This window comes from Lissotriton helveticus, chromosome 10 (genome assembly GCF_964261635.1).
Source record: "Lissotriton helveticus chromosome 10, aLisHel1.1, whole genome shotgun sequence".
Lineage (NCBI taxonomy): Eukaryota > Metazoa > Chordata > Amphibia > Caudata > Salamandridae > Lissotriton > Lissotriton helveticus.
In genome coordinates, this window is record NC_136071.1 from 37,197,289 (window position 1) to 37,217,251 (window position 19,963).

At 44.8% G+C, this 19,963-nt stretch overlaps 1 long non-coding RNA gene across 1 annotated transcript in view; it reads left to right on the plus strand.

The window, feature by feature from the left end:
- The window catches only part of LOC144785844 (uncharacterized), a 100,583-nt gene extending 82,546 nt beyond the window's left edge, over positions 1–18,037 (plus strand). Inside the window, exons 6-7 of the long non-coding RNA XR_013602047.1 lie at positions 17,374–17,536; positions 17,971–18,037. This is a non-coding gene — a long non-coding RNA (uncharacterized LOC144785844). The remainder of the gene's footprint in view (positions 1–17,373; positions 17,537–17,970) is intronic.
- The last annotated feature ends 1,926 nt before the right edge of the window (positions 18,038–19,963 follow it).

Consider the following 19,963-nt stretch of genomic DNA (forward strand, 5'->3'; position numbering starts at 1 on the left):
TCCGTGGAATTTTTGAGCCCGAGACCCGGCGGGGAATCGAACCCTGGTCCACGGCCGATCTCAGCTTCTGGGTCTGCCGCCTCTAACCACTGAGCCACGCTTCTCCTACACATACACAGAACAGGCAGAGTGCAGGCTGCAGCAGTGCAAGCTTCTCTAACTTACACAGAGCAGGCAAGGTGAAGGCAGCAGCAGTGCAAGTTTCCCTCATGTACACAGGAAAGGCACGGCACAGGCATCATCAGTGGTAGCTTCCCTCACGTCCACAGAACAGGGATGGTGCGGGCGGCGTTAGAGCAAGCTTCCCTCACATACACAGAACAGGCACAGTGCGGGGAGCATCAGTGCAAAGTTCCCTCACACAGAACAGGCACGGCATAAGCAACATCAGTGCAAGCTTACTTCACAAACACAGAACAGGCACGGAAAAAGCAACATCAATGCTAGCTACCTTCACAAAAAGAACAGGCAGGGTGTGGCAGCATCCAATCAAGCTTCCATCAAGTACACGGAACAAGCATGACATGCAAGCTTCCCTCACATACACAGAACAGGCATGATGCAAGCAGCATCAGTGCAAGCTTCCCTCGCATACACAGAATAGGCATGCACAATCAACATCAGTGCGAAGTTCTCTGACATAGACAGAACAGGCACAGTTCAGGCATCGAGAAAAATTACTTGGTGAGGGTCGAAGGTCCAGATTAACGACCCCTAACAGACACGTGCCCTAATACTGCATAAACATAACACAATATGTCTGTGTGTCAGAAAAGGGAAAATAGGGTTCTCCTGTGAGACCAAATATGTAGCACAACCAAAGCAAACTAACCAGTGAAGGGTGCAAAGGTGTAACAGAACGCACTAGCTTCCTTGGGTAGGGAAAAAAGTGCCCATCAGTTCCCATTCGGTACCGCCCTATTCATCACCTGGGCTCTCCTAACCCAGGAGAAAAAGTGGGCTGACACTACATGTTTTATGCCACGGACAATTAAAGCGATATAGAGTTCGTACACATCACCATTAAAGCACTATTCACCACCACAACAACAGCAGCACAAAATGGCAAACAAACGATTTTTCAAACTGATCCTGTTACAGTTCTTTCAAAAAATGCCCCAAAAAATAGCATTGCAATACGTACACAACTTTACACATAGCAAATAATAGGCATCTGGGGTGAAATCTGTGAAAGAGGCAAACTTCCCTCACACAGAACAGGCACGGCATAAGAAACATCAGTCCAAGCTTCCTTCACAACCACAGAACATGCACGTAATATTCAACATTAGTGCAAGCTTCCTTCACCCAAAAAACATGCCTGGTGTGGCAGCATCCAAGCAAGCTTCCCTCACGTAGACAGAACAAGCATGCCATGCAAGCTCCCCTCACATACACAGGACAAGCCTGATCCAAGCAGCATCAGTGCAAGCTTCACTCGCATACACAAAACAGGCATGCACTATCAACATTAGTGCAAGCTTCCTTCACACAAAAAAACAGGCAGGGTGTGGCAGCATCCAAACAAGCTTACCTCACGTACACAGAACAAGCATGGCATGCAAGCTTCCATCCCATACACATAAAAGGCCTGATGTAAGCAGCATCAGTGCAAGATTCCCTCGCATACACAGAACAGGCATGCTCAATCAACAGTGCAAGCTTCCTTCAGAAAAAGAACAGTCAGGGTGTGGCAGCATCCAAGCAATATTCCATCACGTACACAGAACAAGCATTGCATGCAAGCTTCCCTCACATACACAGAACAGACCTAATGCAAGCAGCATCATTGCAAGCTTCCCTCACATACACACAACAGGCATGCACAATCAACATCAGTGCAAGCTTCCTTCACTAAAAAGAACATGCAGGGTGTGGCAGCATCCAAGCAAGCGTCACATATGTACACAGAACAAGCATGGCATTCAAGCTTCACTCACATACACAGAACAGGCATGATGCAAGCAGCATCAGTGCAAGCTTCCTTCGCATACACAGAACAGGCATGCACATTCAACATCAGTGCAAGCTTCTCTCACATACACAGAACAAGCATGGCATGCAAGCTTCCATCCCATACACATAACAGGGCTGATGCAAGCAGTCTCAGTGCAAGCTTTCCTCGCATATACAGAACAGGCATGCTCAATCAACATCAGTGCAAGCTTCCTTCACAAAGAGAACAGGCAGGGTGTGGCAGCATACAAGCAATCTTCCATCACGTACACACAACCAGCATGGCATGCAAGCGTCCCTCACATACACAGAACAGGCCTAATGCAAGCAGCATCAGTGCAAGCTTACCTCGTATATACACACACATAAATTACTGCCAGAATTAGAGTAAACATTGCCTTTATATAGTAGTGGTGCAAGTGCTCCTTTAACACTTCCTCACACGTCTTGCCTGCATGTTTTGCGATTTAAATAGTGCTCACATTTTGCAAATTATGGAGGGCTACACATTGTTGCAGAAGAGCAATTTCCGTTTCATGCCTTTGAAATGTTTTTTGTTTTCCTTCACAGCGTGCAAACACGCAGACCACAGCCTCTCTCTCAGTCAGCTGCACGTTCGTTCACCCCCCCCCCCTCATGCGCGCTCTTCGATTTCCATTTTTTTTCTCAAACCCCATTACGCAGGCCACGGACTTGCTCCATAACTTGCGTGAAATTATGGGTTTTACTAATGACATAAAACCGACTCACTAGAGCCTCTGCAACACAGCATTATCACATAACACCACTAAGCACAACCACAGTAACAACACAGCATAAATCAGCAGCACCACAGGCACAGTCCAACCTTCCCTCACATTCACAGAACAGACAGGGTGCTATCAGCATCAGTGCATCCTTCCCTCACATTCACAGAACAGACAGGGTGCCATCAGCATCAGTGGGAGCTCCCCTCACATACACAGAACAGGCACAGTGCGGGCAGCATCAGTGCAAACTTCCCTCACACAGAACAGTCACGGCATAAGCAACATCAGTGCAGGCTTCCTTCACAAACACAGAAAAAAGAACAGGCAGGGTGTGGCAGTATCCAAGCAAGCTTACCTCACGTACACAGAACAAGCATGGCATGCAAGCTTCCATCACATACACAGAACAGGCCTGATGCAAGCTGCATCAGTGCAAGCTTCCCTCGCATACACAGAACAGGCATGCTCAATCAACATCAGTGAAAGTGTGGTAAATAAATAATTAATTACCGGTACTATTTTTCAGGATACTCATACAAATAGATAGCTCAATAAATAAGAGTCAAGATACGAGGTAGCTAGAGTTGACAGGCTTTAATTAAGCATAAAGGACTGGAACAGGACAGCCTGTACGGGGATGGGATGGCAGCTGCCTGGGGCAGGGACAAAGGAACGCTCTCACTTTTAATAACAGTGCACAAGTATATATAGTTAAAACATTCACATGGCATTCAATACAATAGGCGTAGCAGTAGGCGGAGTTTGTAGCAGTCGCGAAAGATAAGGACAGAAATGATGTAACAAGAAGGCGTGTACAGGGCGTATACATAGACATGTGATGCAAACGTAACATAATATGTCATAAAAGGGGCGGAAACATGGAGGGGGCTACCTGAGCAGCTGGGACCTTTAACCTAGTGGTGCGCGCAAACTGGCAATGACGTGTTACTAGGGAGAACTGGGGGGCTATGACTTCTGCGCTAGAAGAGGAGACTAAAGTCTGGAGTGTCAGAGCGACATGTACCTAAGCATATCTAGTATCTAGTGTTTAGAGAACATGTTGATAGAAACTAAAAGTTATCAGGGCAAAGGCTAACAGACATTAAGACTGGTGCATGCATAATTCTACATGTAGTGTGTGTGCGAGGAATATTCTATGAATATTAATACAGTATTTCTCTTACATGGAGACATAAAGGCTAGACCATGACGGAAACTATTGATGCGATTCAGTAGCTTAGGAATGCAGAGAAGGAGGGCTGGACTGATAACTAGAAACATAACATACTCTTGGCAGACTGGAAGCAGAGCCAGGACGAGCCGGGCACTGCGAGGCATGAAAGTAAGCTAAGGGTCAGGGATACAGGTGGGGGCTGTATCGCTCCTCGGAGAGGGTTCAGGAAACAGGAGCTGAATCTGAGTCCGGGCCCTTTTGAGGCCTAGAAACGGGGACAATTCAATGAATTAACGTGCACACTGTAAAACGTTGCAACGTAGCTTTACATAGGCCTGATATTCGTTGTATTCACGATAACTGGAAACTGGCATACTAGAGATGGACACAACTGTAATTGCGTCTTTAATCGATCATAGGGAATACATATGCATATTAATCATGCACATATAGCATAACATGGGGAACACGTAGGCACATACAACATGGCAAAATTTACTTTTCCACATTCCCTCCTTGTGCCCTACGTTTCCATCAGGAAACATCTATATTCATGATACCATCTATCATTTCATACAGCATCATTTGCTCGTCTCGAATTGTCTTGGAACGGGACTTAGGGCTAGGAATACAAGAGGTAGCACAAATGCCGCAAATCGCAGGGCCACATTGTATACAGAGGCAGCAACTGAATATGATCATTACTGCAATACCTAGGAATGACAATACTTTCCATCCCCAGGCAGATATGATACTCCATAGCCAACCGGACCATGTCCAGGTGCCTGGATTCTGGTGTAACTGATGGGCAATTTTATGAAGTCTGGTTATAGCTGAATAAACAGACGGCGCGTTATTAGGAATGAAAATGCAGCAACTAGATCCGATGACTCTACATGCTCCTCCTCTATCGGCCAGTATGACGTCAAGAACGAGACGATTTTGGAGCACGACAAATCTCATAGCAGATTGCTCTTCGGTTAAGTTACCTAGAGCAGAAGTAGTCTCATTCACTACTGCTTCAAGGGTTCTGGTTAGTCTACGTATTAACTTACTATTCTGGACAGGTCCTATAAAGAAGAAGAAACCTTTATTGAAATCTGTATACTGTTCTAGAGCAGTTTCAGTTTGATCGACAATTGGGGACTCAATCTCCCTTCTATGTCTGACGTGTACTAGATGTGTGTTTCTATGATAATCAGATGGGGCTAGAAAAACTGGTGGCAGTAGGAAGGCAATGTAACATGTTCCATCCCAGTCGAGGGGCAGACGAACATATGCGGTCTGACCACAAACAAAATAAGAATGACGTGAAGCTTTAAAAATAGATTTCCCACTGTCACTATACTCGACAGTAGTAGTACAATCACTATGTCCTACATGTACGGAACCATTATTCCTGACACATAATTCGCCTTTGACTGGTAGTACTGAAATAGCAGGTAAGTCTGGAGTAGTATCAGACTGAACATTCAGGACCATGAAATTCGAAGAATAGTTACCTAAATTATAAACTTCATTTTCTAGATCTAACCCTGTTCTATGGGAGAGACCTTGCTTGTCTGGAAAACATGTTCTATTCAGGAGGGACATATCATTAGAAGATGACGTTAACATGGACCATGCTCCACACGAACCATTATGTGAAAACGGATAAGGAAAGAGTGGCAGAACTCCCTTCGGTGTCTGGAAAGGGGGGAGTCGACCACACACCCAACAATTAGTAGCATTGCTGGTCTGGTGTGAATAGTGTAACATTCTGATGAATGTGTTATTTCTCATAGCAAGACGATAGGATAACTCGTGAGGAGGCAGATCACTAAACGTGTGCTCTACTGTAGCATTAGAAAACTTATTTACATGAGAAATTGGAAAACATAAATGCAATGCATAACTTGTGCAAGTAACCATCAAACTTAGAAACAATAGAAAACTTAGAAAAACGATACATCGGATAGAGTTTTGACTAACTCTCTCACTATGGGGGTCTATCTTATACATGTCAGATACCTGTCTAACCGTTTCACCCGAGGGGGACTTAGACAATTAAACTGGCTGACTTATTTTACTAGACCGGAGTTTTAATTTATACTCCTGCTGCGGAGTTCTCTCTAACAGAGGAACTTTTAGTTCTGGATTTGAATGAATGTCTGATTTAGAGTCTGGTTTCAGGTAGTCCTTTGAAATGGAAATGTCTGTAGAAATGTCATTAAAAGTCTTGTTTCTGAGTCCGTGAAATTTCTTGACATGAGACAGATGGACCCAACCCTTACGGCCCTCCAACTTCACGGCCGTACGGGTGGTCAGAAGGACTAGTTTCGGTTCTTTCCAGCGAGGCTCCAGCGGACTTGAACGATCAAAGTTCCGTATTAAAACCAAATCCCCAGGAAGGACCTCATGCGGTTTTACTTCAGTATTGTCTGGAAATGCAGCGGCAACCTGTGAACGACAAGAGTGTAGGGCAGACATCAAGGAAGCTAGGTAATCTGTCAACATATTACTGGAAACATCTGTAATACTGCGGGGTCTAGGTGTACCCCACATATTTGGGGGGCGGCCGAATACGACCTCATAAGGGGACAGACCTGATCTGGAATGTGCAACCATCCTCATGAAGAATAAAGCAACTGGCAGGGCAACTAGCCAGTCTACACCTTTCTCTTTACATGTCTTAGCAATACGGATTTTCAGGGTCTGATTATGTCTCTCTACGAGACCGGCTGCTTCTGGATGGCGTACACAATGGAACTTCCACTGGTACCCTAACAAAAGGGAAACATGCTTCATAAGCTCAGATGAGAATGGCTGGCCGTTATCAGAATACACGACCCTAGGGAGTCCATAACGGGGGAAGAATTCACGAACCAACTGCTTGGCAGTGGTTGCTGCTGTGTAATCTGGAACTGGATATGCTTCTGTCCACCTGGACAAAGCGCATACAACTACGAGGACATACTTGAAACCTCGACATCGCTCCATCTGAATATAATCCATCTGGAGGACTTCAAAAGGGTGGTCAGGGGGCTGGAATCCACCTTGTTCCACCGGGACACTTTTACCTGGATTGAACTGGCAACATATCATACAAGTACGGACTTTCTGCTTGGCTGCAGCTCGTAAGTGCTTGTTAAACCAAAGGTTCTGGATACTGTCTAACATAGCTTTTTCTCCTAGATGTGCTGGACTATGTGCGGTATTGATAATGACTTGAACCATAGAGTCGGGGAGAAACCATGTGGCTTTTCCCTTCGTCACCCATCCCTGATCTGTCTGGACCCCTCCTTGTTCGGACCATTTCCTGATTTCTTCAGGAGTAGCATGTAACTGTATGTCTATGACATCTTGTGTAGGGTCCTTAACTGTCATACAAGTAGTCTGTTCTGGAGTGAATGTCTGTGTCTTGTTAACTGGAATGTCTGGTGTCTGAGCTGTAAGCTTGGCTGTTCGATCTGCTAGATCGTTACCTTGGGAAATAATGTCAGTAACTTTCGTATGTGCTTTGCACTTCATGATAGCGATAGCTGTCGGTAAATGTATTGCATCTAACAGAGCTTGAATGAGGAGACCATGCTGAATCTTGGTTCCATGAGAAGTCATGAAACCTCTCTCCTGCCAGAGCACTCCGAAGTCGTGTACAACTCCGAATGCGTAACGTGAATCTGTATATATGTTTACTTTCAGGTTCTTGGCACGTATGCAGGCTTGGGTCAGAGCAACTAGCTCTGCTGCTTGAGCAGACAGGGTGTCAATACGGTGTGTTTCAATAACTTCAGTGTCAGTAGTCACTGCATACGCGGCTACTAGTTCTCCTGTACTAGTTCTCATACATGAACCATCCACATAAAGTGTCAGGTCGGGATTAGGTAATGCAATGTCTGTCAGGTCTTGTCTTGGCTTAGTCATAGTGTTAATGACTTCCACACAGTCATGTGTGGCAGAATGTGAAGTAACTGACGGTAACAGTGTAGCAGGATTTAAAACGTTGCAGCGTCTGATTTCTATGTGTGGCTGGAACAATGTCAGTTCATAACCTGTTAAACGTGCGATGGTCAAGTGCTGAGTCTGTGTTCGGTTTAAAAGAACTTCCACGGAGTGTGGAACTTGTACTGTCAAGGAGTGTCCTAATACTATGGAATCACTTTGTCTGATAGCTAGTGCTGTGGCTGTAACTGACTTGAGGCACGCAGGCAGAGCCTGGGCTACTGGATCTAATGTGCTCGAAAAATAAGCACAGGGCTTGTATTGTCCTGCTTGATCTTGTGTGAGAACAGATAATGCAGTACCATTACGTTCTGTGACAAAAAGTGTAAAAGGCTTACTGTAGTTCGGTGTTGCTAGAACAGGTGCTTGGCATAAGGCTTTCTTTAATTCATTAAAACTAAGTGTATGTTCCTGGGTCCAAGGGAGGACAGTCGATACGGGTGCCTCCTGTGTCGTTAACTGTATCAGTGGCTTTGCTAGAAATGCATACTGAGGAATCCATTGTCTGCAGTAAGAAGTGAGGCCAATAAAAGCACGTACCTCCTTCTGTGTCTTGGGCTGTGGAAGACTCGCTATTAACTGGATACGGTCTGGTGTCAACTGCCTACCCCACTTGGACAGTAAGTGGCCTAAGTAGATCACTTGCTGGACACAGAATTGAAGCTTCGAAGGGGACACCTTGTGCCCCATCTCGGCTAGGAAATACAGGACTGTAAGTGACGCTCGCTCGCAATCACGTTCAGAACGGGCTGTGATCAGTAGATCATCGACATACTGGAGCAGGGCAGTGTCAGTTGGCATGTGAATATTGTCTAGTTGTCTCTTAAGTGCTTGACTGTAAATACTAGGACTTTCTGTGAAACCTTGAGGAGCTCGTGTGAATTTATAGCTCCTTCCATTTAGACAAAAACCGAAAAGGTACTGGCTGTCTGGATGAATTGGAACACTGAAAAATGCATTCTTGAGGTCGATTACAGTAAAAAATACAGCTTCAGAATCAATAGCTGTCAATAGGGATGAAATATCTGGGACTACTGGATACTGGGGTATGATACATTTATTAAGTTCTCGAAGGTCAATCACCAATCGATATACTGGAGGTGCATTTGGATCAGTACGTTTCATGACTGGAATGATAGGAGAATTACATACATTGGAGTCAGTTTCTACAACCACTCCTTGAGCAATGAGCTCGTCAATAATTTTGGATAAGGCTGCTACAGCCTCAGGTGGCAATCTGTACTGTCTGATTCGTGGCAAGACTATACCTTGCTTGAGAGTCACACGATGGGGTGTGATTCGCATAAAACCTACATCAGTTGGACCTTGCGCCCATAAGTGCTGCGGTACATTTGACAATCTTGGATCAAAATCTCGTAATACATAGTGACCTTTAAAATCCCTTAAAAACAAGCGTATTCCCTCTGGGGAACAGCAAATAACTGCACCTAATTCTTTCAATGTCTTAATACCTAACAAATTTTCTGGACATGATTTCGTAAGTAATAAATCAGTAGTTCGGGACAATGGACCAACTTCTAGAGTAACTGGCTTTGATATCTCGTTTACAATAGGCTTTCCTGAAAATCCAAGGGAAACATTTCTAGAGCCTGAGAGCGGAGCCCCTGGAACCTCGTCATGACTGATAGTAGTCCTACTTGCCCCTGTATCAATCAGAAACTTTCTGTCTTTCCCTAATACTTGACTATGAACATAGGGACCCTCTTGATCTACAGGTATCTCGATGAGAGGCAAGCCTACCTCCCTCTCTAGGCTGTTTCATGAATACGGTTGATAATCTGGATACTCTGACTGGGCATACTGGTACATTTGCTGTGTAACATGCTGTGTTGCAGCGATAGGCTGCGGTGCTGGAACTGTCTGTTGTGCATTCTGTGGTGACTGAGAAGTCTGTGAAACTTGTTCTTGTCTAGGCGGACGTGGTCTTTCTTTAGTCTTACCAGTTGCTATGTTGTGTTTCAGAACTGCACACTCGTTTATAAAATGACCTGGCTGTTTACAATAATTGCATGTCCCTTTAACGGGAGCTGCAGGATGACTGGCTTGATTCGGACCCCTCTTCTGACTGTCTTGTGGAACAGATTGTGCAACTAGTACTTTCATTTTCGTGTCTTTCATACGTCTCCTTTCATGTTCTTGTTCTTCCCTGATTCTGTTCTGGTGATACTGGAGCATCTGGAGCATCTGTGACGGGGTACTAGCTTGCCAAGTACTTTCGACTTTCAAAACTCGATTTTTAACTTGTGGACTTGAATTCTCGACTAGTTTAGTAACAAAAAGATGAGGGTATGACTCGCTACCTGTCTTCAAACCACTGTTGATCATAAAACATTTCTCGAATCTAGAATAAAAATCACTAGTATCTTCATCCTGTTTCTGTTTGCATGCTGAGATTGCATCCCAATCTTCCTTTTTCGTGGCTAATAATCTTGGCAAAACCTGAATCAATAACTCGGGCAATTCTTTACATTTGTCCCCAAGACCGGTACCTGGTACTCGTATTTTATCTTCAGCTTCTAGAGCTGTCCAATCTATCTTTTTCTCTCCCACCTCCCATTCTTTTTCCTTGAGTTTTTCATATACCCCTGCGGGCAACAGGACCTTTAACATTTTAATAATATCTGGATACGTGTATTCTCCCATACGGAGCATGTCTTTTAATTCTCGATGGAACCCTGCTGGATCTTTGTCGTGACAGGGAATTAATTTCTTCATCTCTAAGAGTTCCATCTTTGTGACAGGGGTGTAAACAAATACTCGTTGCATTTCACCATCCGGTGTCCTAACTGGGTGTACTTCTCGTAACGGATGCTGTCTATCTATGTAAAATGGTTTACTTTCTGGGGGTGAGACGTGAACAAAATGCGGGTTCAGAAACGTTCTATATTTGTGGCGCCGTTCTAGAATGACACTAATTAAATCGGTACCTAAACCTTTCCATTTATACTGGAGTAACTCGTTCAGAACATCATGTAACGGACCTGGATCAGAATGTTGTCCCTCATACAGTGTAATGAGGTGCTGGATCATATACATACCCACCAGTCGCTGCTCGGCTGGGGGCAGTTTCAGAAACATTTGTGCCACTATTTCGTCTGGAAAAGTGGTAGAATCAGTAATCCATCGGACTGCTGATCGGGCTAGTTCTTGTTCATGCATGGTACTAAGTTCACTATAACCGATTCGTGATTTCAGAATGTGATCGGTAGCTTGAAATACTTGTTCTAGAGAACCTTGTTCTGGTGCTGGATGATGAAAGACTTTCTTGTGTTCTAGGCGTAAATGTCGGTCTGGAAGTCTAGATCTACCTACATACGCTATTCTGGCGGTATTCTCGTCTTCTACTTCTTCAGTATCAGATTCGTTTTCTTTCTCGCTTACTTGTGCTGTTTTACGTTGCATGTGTAACCTTATTATTTCTTTACGGATTTTCTTGTACATACTCTCTATACTACTGATGGTCCTGTGTTTACCCTCGGCTATATTATCACTCCACCTTGTCAGAACTTTCATTTCGGTCGGATCTTTAGTCGGACAATCTTGTTCCCTTATTAAGCAATTGATTAGAAACTTTAATAACATGAGCTGGGTCTCAGCTTTCCTGAGAGACATGATTTCGCCAACACTTTCTGGATCTTCTCCTGTACGGATGAAACGATACATTCTGTCTAAATCTTCTTTCATATTCGGTAGGGTGGCCAGATACTCGGTCACCCGTCTTACACGCAATGAATATATAACCATATTATCATCGCCTGGGACTGGATCATAACGGCATTCGGTAAGAGCTCGCCTGATATCTGCAACGGACTGATATTTGGGCGTACGCTGTAACGCACGTTCATGTAACTCGACTAATGTTACACGTTTGTGTGGCGGCGGGGTACCTCCTCCTGCGGCCCCTATACTGGAATCGTCGACTGATACTCTTCGTGCTGGCAGAGTGACTGATGTAGCGGGAACTTGTACTATGGGCTGGGCTGGGGGTACCGTAACAGGTGCTGTAACAGGTGCCCCGGTGGCTGGAAGAACAGGAATTACATTATTTACTGGAGCTGGCGGAGCAGGATTCGCATATTCTGGGACTGTGTCGTCCAAATAGGACGAGAGAAAAATATCAGCTGCGGTCGGTTTGTGACGTAGCTTAATCGGAACTAATGGCGGCGGAAAATTACATGGTGCTTCCGGGGTTGCTTTTGGCAAGCCCTCGGCAAGAAGAGGATACATACCCTTAATAAGGGCATTTCTCTGTCTGTCTGACTGTTCGGCTTTAACTCGTTCACCTACTTCGATCAATTCCCTTTCTTGGGCTCTTTCTGAGGATTCTCTACTTAATTCTGACTTTCTGATTTCTTTTTCGGTTCTTTTATGAGATTCTTTGCGCCATAACTCGATGGCATCTTTCTGGGACTGTCTGGCTTTCTTTTTCCATAATGCTTCTTCTACTCGCATGATGCACTCGGCATCCCACGTACCTGATACGGGCCATCTATACTTTTCCTCTAATTCCTTGGTGTAGTCCACCCATAAGTCTAGATATAATATGGCACTTATGCCATGCTTATGATACATGAAATGACCTGGACTGTCCCTAGGCGGGACAGGAACTGCTTCTTCGAGCAGACCTTTTCTAGTTCTTAGCTGACGTAATTTTGAGAACAGAGGCATGACTAGACTGGAGTCTGGACACAATACAATACACAATGAACACAATAATAACTCGAAAGAACAATTCATTCATACCACGACATTGAAAACACATGAAATAACATTTAAAGTAACAGTTCGGACAAGATACTACCTGAAATACTGAGAACAAAATACATGAATTTCTCGAGAACAGAACTTACTAGAGCAGAAACTAGAATGACTGGATGCACTGCTAAAACAGTACTAAACTTACCGGTCCCATAAAGAGACACGTCAGGACCCGCATCCACCTAGGTGGACACTTCGTGTTGGATCTGTGTACCCAAACCCACGGACCAGAGACAAATTAATTGACCCTGTCTAGATACTACCCCAGCAACGGTACTCACCGGGCAGCAAGAACGGAAGGCCTCGGACTGGACTGGACTGCTATGACGACAGACGGACGAACTTCGGACTTCAGTTACAGGTGGGCCTCCGGATACCTCGGACCTTGGACTCTCGGCTTGGGCTCTGGTCGGGACTCGCCGCGTTCCTCCACCGCCTCGTCTGGATGCTGGACCGCAACCTCCGTCTCCTCCGTGGACCTGAGGGATACTTGAAGCAGAAATATCTGCCGCTGCGCAGGATGGTTCCGTCACGGCTGCAGAGGATCAGGGGGCTTGCGTGGCTTCTCCGGCGCGTGGGGAAAGGGCAAGTCCCTATTCGGGCGCCATTATGTGGTAAATAAATAATTAATTACGGTACTATTTTTCAGGATACTCATACAAATAGATAGCTCAATAAATAAGAGTCAAGATACGAGGTAGCTAGAGTTGACAGGCTTTAATTAAGCATAAAGGACTGGAACAGGACAGCCTGTACGGGGATGGGATGGCAGCTGCCTGGGGCAGGGACAAAGGAACGCTCTCACTTTTAATAACAGTGCACAAGTATATATAGTTAAAACATTCACATGGCATTCAATACAATAGGCGTAGCAGTAGGCGGAGTTTGTAGCAGTCGCGAAAGATAAGGACAGAAATGATGTAACAAGAAGGCGTGTACAGGGCGTATACATAGACATGTGATGCAAACGTAACAGAATATGTCATAAAAGGGACGGAAACATGGAGGGGGCTACCTGAGCAGCTGGGACCTTTAACCTAGTGGTGCGCGCAAACTGGCAATGACGTGTTACTAGGGAGAACTGGGGGGCTATGACTTCTGCGCTAGAAGAGGAGACTAAAGTCTGGAGTGTCAGAGCGACATGTACCTAAGCATATCTAGTATCTAGTGTTTAGAGAACATGTTGATAGAAACTAAAAGTTATCAGGGCAAAGGCTAACAGACATTAAGACTGGTGCATGCATAATTCTACATGTAGTGTGTGTGCGAGGAATATTCTATGAATATTAATACAGTATTTCTCTTACATGGAGACATAAAGGCTAGACCATGACGGAAACTATTGATGCGATTCAGTAGCTTAGGAATGCAGAGAAGGAGGGCTGGACTGATAACTAGAAACATAACATACTCTTGGCAGACTGGAAGCAGAGCCAGGCCGAGCCGGGCACTGCGAGGCATGAAAGTAAGCTAAGGGTCAGGGATACAGGTGGGGGCTGTATCGCTCCTCGGAGAGGGTTCAGGAAACAGGAGCTGAATCTGAGTCCGGGCCCTTTTGAGGCCTAGAAACGGGGACAATTCAATGAATTAACGTGCACACTGTAAAACGTGGCAACGTAGCTTTACATAGGCCTGATATTCGTTGTATTCACGATAACTGGAAACTGGCATACTAGAGATGGACACAACTGTAATTGCGTCTTTAATCGATCATAGGGAATACATATGCATATTAATCATGCACATATAGCATAACATGGGGAACACGTAGGCACATACAACATGGCAAAATGTACTTTTCCACAAAAGCTTCCTTCACAAAAAGAACAGGCAGGGTGTGGCAGCATCCAAGCAATCTTGCCTTATGTACACAGAACAAGCATGGCATGCAAGCTCCCCTCACATACACAGAACAGGCCAGATCCAAGCTGCATCAGTGCAAGCTTCACTCGCATACACAGAACAGGCATGCACTATCAACATCAGTGCATGCTTCCTTCACCAAAAAAAGGCAATGTGTGGCAGCATCAGTGCAAGCTTCATTCGCATACACAGAACAGGCATGTAATATCAACATCAGTGCATGCTTCATTCACCAAAAAAACAGGCAATGTGTGGCAGCATCCAAGCAAGCTTACCTCACGTACACAGAACAAGCATGGCATGCAAGCTTTCATTGCATACACAGAACAGGCATGCTCAATCAACATAAGTGCAAGCTTCCTTCGAAAAAAAAACCAGGCCGGGAGTGGCAGCATCCAAGCAATCTTCCATCACGAACACAGAACAAGCATGCCATGCAAGCTCCCCTCACATACACAGGACAGGCCTGATCCAAGCAGCATCAGTGCAAACTTCACTCACATACACAGAACAGGCATGCACTATCAACATTAGTGCAAACTTCCTTCACAAAAAAAAACAGGCAGGGTGTGGCAGCATCCAAGCAAGCTTACCTCACGTACACAGAACAAGCGTGTCATGCAAGCGTCCATCACATACACATAACAGGCCTGATGTAAGCAGCATCAGTGCAAGCTTCCCTCGCATACACAGAACAGGCATCCTCAATCAACAGTGCAAGCTTCCTTCAGAAAAAGAACAGTCAGGGTGTGGCAGCATCCAAGCAATATTCCATCACGTACACGGAACAAGCATTGCATGCAAGCTTCCCTCACATACACAGAACAGACCTAATGCAAGCAGCATCAGTGCATGCTTCCCTCGCATACACACAACAGGCATGCACAATCAACATCAGTGCAAGCTTCCTTCACTAAAAAGAACATGCAGGGTGTGGCAACATCCAAGCAAGCGTCACATATGTACACAGAACAAGCATGGCATTCAAGCTTCACTCACATACACAGAACAGGCATGATGCAAGCAGCATCAGTGCAAGCTTCCATCGCATACACAGAACAAGCATGCACATTCAACATCAGTGCAAGCTTCTCTCACATACACAGAACAAGCATGGCATGCAAGCTTCCATCCCATACACATAACAGGCCTGATGCAAGCAGCCTCAGTGCAAGCTTCCCTCGCATACACAGAACAGGCATGCTCAATCAGCATCAGTGCAAGCTTCCTTCACAAAAAAAAACAGGCATGGTGTGGCAGCATCCAAACAATCTTCCATCACGTACACAGAACAAGCATGTGCACAGTTACCCACCAGCCACACATAACAACAGCTGTCAGTACATGCTTAGGTTATGCACACACACACCAACACTTTGAATGCCAGAAAAATCACACAATGCTGTTTATTTAAAAAAAAAAACACTTTTATATGACACAGAAATTAGTGATAGCATTAAAGTAAACATTACTTTTATATATTAGTGCAGCAAGTACTCCTTTAACCCCTTCAGTGCTAATGACAAGGTCAACTCGTCATGGGTTTTACCTGCCCTGTGCTTATGACGAGTTGACCTTGTCATGAACAATGGGAAAACGGAGGATTCAGCGCCCAGCGGGAAAACCCCCTAGCAGCCAAGGTGTTAACACTTACTCACACTTTTTACATGCTTTTTTTGCAATCTAAATAGCGCATAAATGTTTCAAGTAATGGAGGACTGACTACACATTGTGGCGCAAGAGCAAATTCAGATTTATGCGTTTGAATTTGTAACTTTTTTTTTTACATATGAATGTATTAGCAAGTTCGGAACTGTTTAGGAATAAATTCGCCTAGAAACGTCACATTTTTACTTGAAATCGTTTTGGGAACTTAATTGCAAATGCACGTGGTCGTTCACTCACCAATTTGCAAAGTGCAAGGTACCTATTGTACTTTGAGGAACGCAGGGGCATATTATCAAGGGTGTTTATCTCCGCATTTTTGGCTTTAAAAGCCAAGAAAGCGGAGATAAAATTATCTCCCTATTACCTAGCTGTCGCTAACACCAGTTAGCGACAGCTATTAGGAGATAGCGACCAACTTGGGCCCCACTTTGCATGTCAGTGATATTTATCACTAATGACATGCAAAGTGGGCGTGCCAAGATGTTAGCGACTGGAAACAGTCGCTAACATCGCTATCTCCTATTACCAACTTTTGGAGATATTCGCGCTAAGCGCGAATATCTCCAAAAGCTAACACCTGCCCTGAGCAGTTCTTAGCCATGTTATCCAATGGGAGGTGGATAACATGGCTAAAAGCATTAGCTCGGTAATGCATGAATATCGCTGACTTTTCAGCGATATTCATGCATTGCGGCCGTTTTTTATCGCATTTGCGATAAACCTTGGTAATACCAAGGTTTATTTGCGATAAAAATCGCCGCAGCTCAGCTGTAATTTTTGTCTCTAACCAAGCAATAGCGATAATTATCGCTAATCGCTATTGCTTGGTAATATGCCCCGCAATTTTATAAGTAGGCTAAAAAATATTACCCTTGACGTCACGGACTATTTACTCCGTATGTATTACTTTAGTAACATTTATTTAAAAAAAACAATGTTATTTATTTAATTTTAACAGGGGAAAAAAAGCAGTTCGTTTGGGATTCCTCATTGTTTGTTCTTTTCGGTGTGGGGGGACACAGGTAAATTAACAAGTGTTTCGTTAAGAAGGCAGGAAAGTCGCTAGTGGCGCCAGGAACGGCACGACATCTACATACACATTCAACTTTTCACACTTGCGAGTTAGGCACTTTATCTTTGGGAACATCTCCTTGGGGCAAAGGAAGGGAATTCACCTTTCATCCTTTGTCCACTACCAAACAGCTTCCCAGAAAATTTCAACCTCAGACCCTATTTTAGCTGGGGAAAGGGTCACTTGGAGACATAGCCTTTTTCGTGTGCAGAAAGACAAGAGTGGCCGACGGGACGACGCTGTATTTTCTGCAAAGACTAAATCTTCGAAGACACTACGCTACACATTTAAAATGTAAGTGAATTTATGTTTATTTACTTAAAGGACTCTCCATGTTTATTTTCGTGCTCTTACTGACCCCTTCCTCTCTACATTTCTCTATCTCCTTCTCCCCTCTTCCTCTCTCTTGCTACTTCTACCCCTACTCCGCTCTCACTCTTCCCCCTCTACACTTCTCTTTCTCAACCTCCCTCTTTCTCTGTCCCTATCATTCCCCTCTCTCTTAGCTTCTATCTTTCTTCCTTTCTCTCTCTCCCTGCCTTTCATGCTTACTCTCTGTTTCTCTCTTCCCCTCCCTCGCATGCTTCCTCTAACTCCCTCGCCATATCAACTATAATTGCTACATCAATACGTCTCGCTTACCTCACCCACTCTAACTATCTCGCACTCTACTTATCATGCAGTAAGGATGTGATACATACTTTGTAATTATACTCTTTCTTTCGCAGATAACGCATTAACTGTTTCAAATCCATTCTGCTCAAGTGGTGCTCGCTAACAAAGATTATATTTTAGGTAAGTACATGCAAATGTTAACATGGTCATCTGATTAACAGAGTGTTTTTGGAGATCCGCTTGTCATTTTTACAGTTAAAAAAGCCATAGGAGTACTACTACACTCTCATCTGACCTGCACAGATCACACCACTTACACACACCTCACAGAACCACTTTGAGTCAGCTCAACGGACACTCTCCTCCATCCTATCAGCAAATAAACACACAATACGCCACTGCTACACAGTCTCTAGTTCGTCCTCCGCTACTATGTCTTAACATACACACATTGCACAAAACTTACCGCAAAATCGCATACTCCCTTATCTGCAGGTCTCAACACAATCTAAACAAGCTCCACAGCTTCCAGTTCCTCCTATGCTTATCCCTCCTAACGCACATTCAGCTCACACCACTTCGCCACACCTCACTCGAACTCTCACCGGCACTTAAACACACAAGCTGCACATTTCTAGCAGACTGCTACACAGTCTCCACTGCGACACCCTCAATGAAACACAGCTCATGCCACTTCACCACCCCTTACATACCTCAAAACGTGATGCACAACACACAAATAGGGACATAGTTCACTGGCTTTTCTACATCCACAGCTGCTCCACCGTAACGCGCACACAGTTCACACAACTTTAGCACACATCACATATCACTCCCACTAAACTTCAGCACACAATCGTCCCATGCTGCACAGCCTCCCGTGCCTATTTCGCTGCTCCCTCCTAAGGCACACACAGCTCACACCACTTCGCCACATCTCAAAAACGCTCCTGCAGCCACATCAACACATCCTTTGAAAATGCTCCACAGCCGCGCATACATTTTCGGATACTACTCCCTAAAACAAATAAACTCACATACACAAAAAATCACATTCAACATTCAGTGCTGAACAACACAGAATAGAACCCTAATACACATCTTTACGTTGCTTTCACGATCAGCCCTCCGAAGAAACACTCAGATCACACCACTTCACCACACCTCACAGCACATCTAGGCTGCAACGCACAAACTGCCACTGCTACACACACTGCACTGCGACACCACAAATCACACATAGATCACGCCGCTTAACTTACTTCTGAAACACCCTGGCATGATGCATAACACACAATAAGGACGTTGTGAACAACCTATACTACACCCTCATCTGCTCCCCCGTAACGCACACACAGTTCACACAACTTCGCCAGACATCACATAACACGTACACTAAATCTCAACACACAATCGTCCCATGCCTGCACAGCCTCTCGTTCCTACTCCGCTGCTCCCTCCTTTTGCACACACAGCTCACACCACTTCGCCACATCTCACTAACGCTCTTGCCTGGAAATAAACACGCCTAATTTGAAAGTGCTCCACATACTTACGTAGATTTTTGTATGCACACATTCCACACCACTTCGCCACATCTCACACACCTTCTTCACAGCAAATCAACAGAGAATATGCCACTGCTCCACAGTCTCTAGTTTATCCTCCGCTACCACGTCATAACATACACACATTGCACAAGACTTAACGCAAAATCGTATACTCTCTTAGATGCAGGTCAAAACACAATCTAAACAAGCGCCATAGCTTCCCGTTCCTCCTCCGCTGATCCCTCCTAACGCACATTCAGCTCACACCACTTCGCCACACCTCAGTCAAACTCTCACCGGCAGTTAAACACACAAGCTGCACAGTTCTAGCAGGCTGCTACACAGTCTCCACTGCAACACCCTCAATGACACACAGCTCATGCCACTTCGCCACCCCTTACATACCTCCAAACGTGATGCACAACACACACATAGGGTCAGAGTTTATTGCCTTTTCTACACCCTCATCTGCTCCACCGTAACGCACACACAGTTCACACAACTTTGCCACACATCACATAACATGTACACTAAATCTCAACACACAATCGTGCGA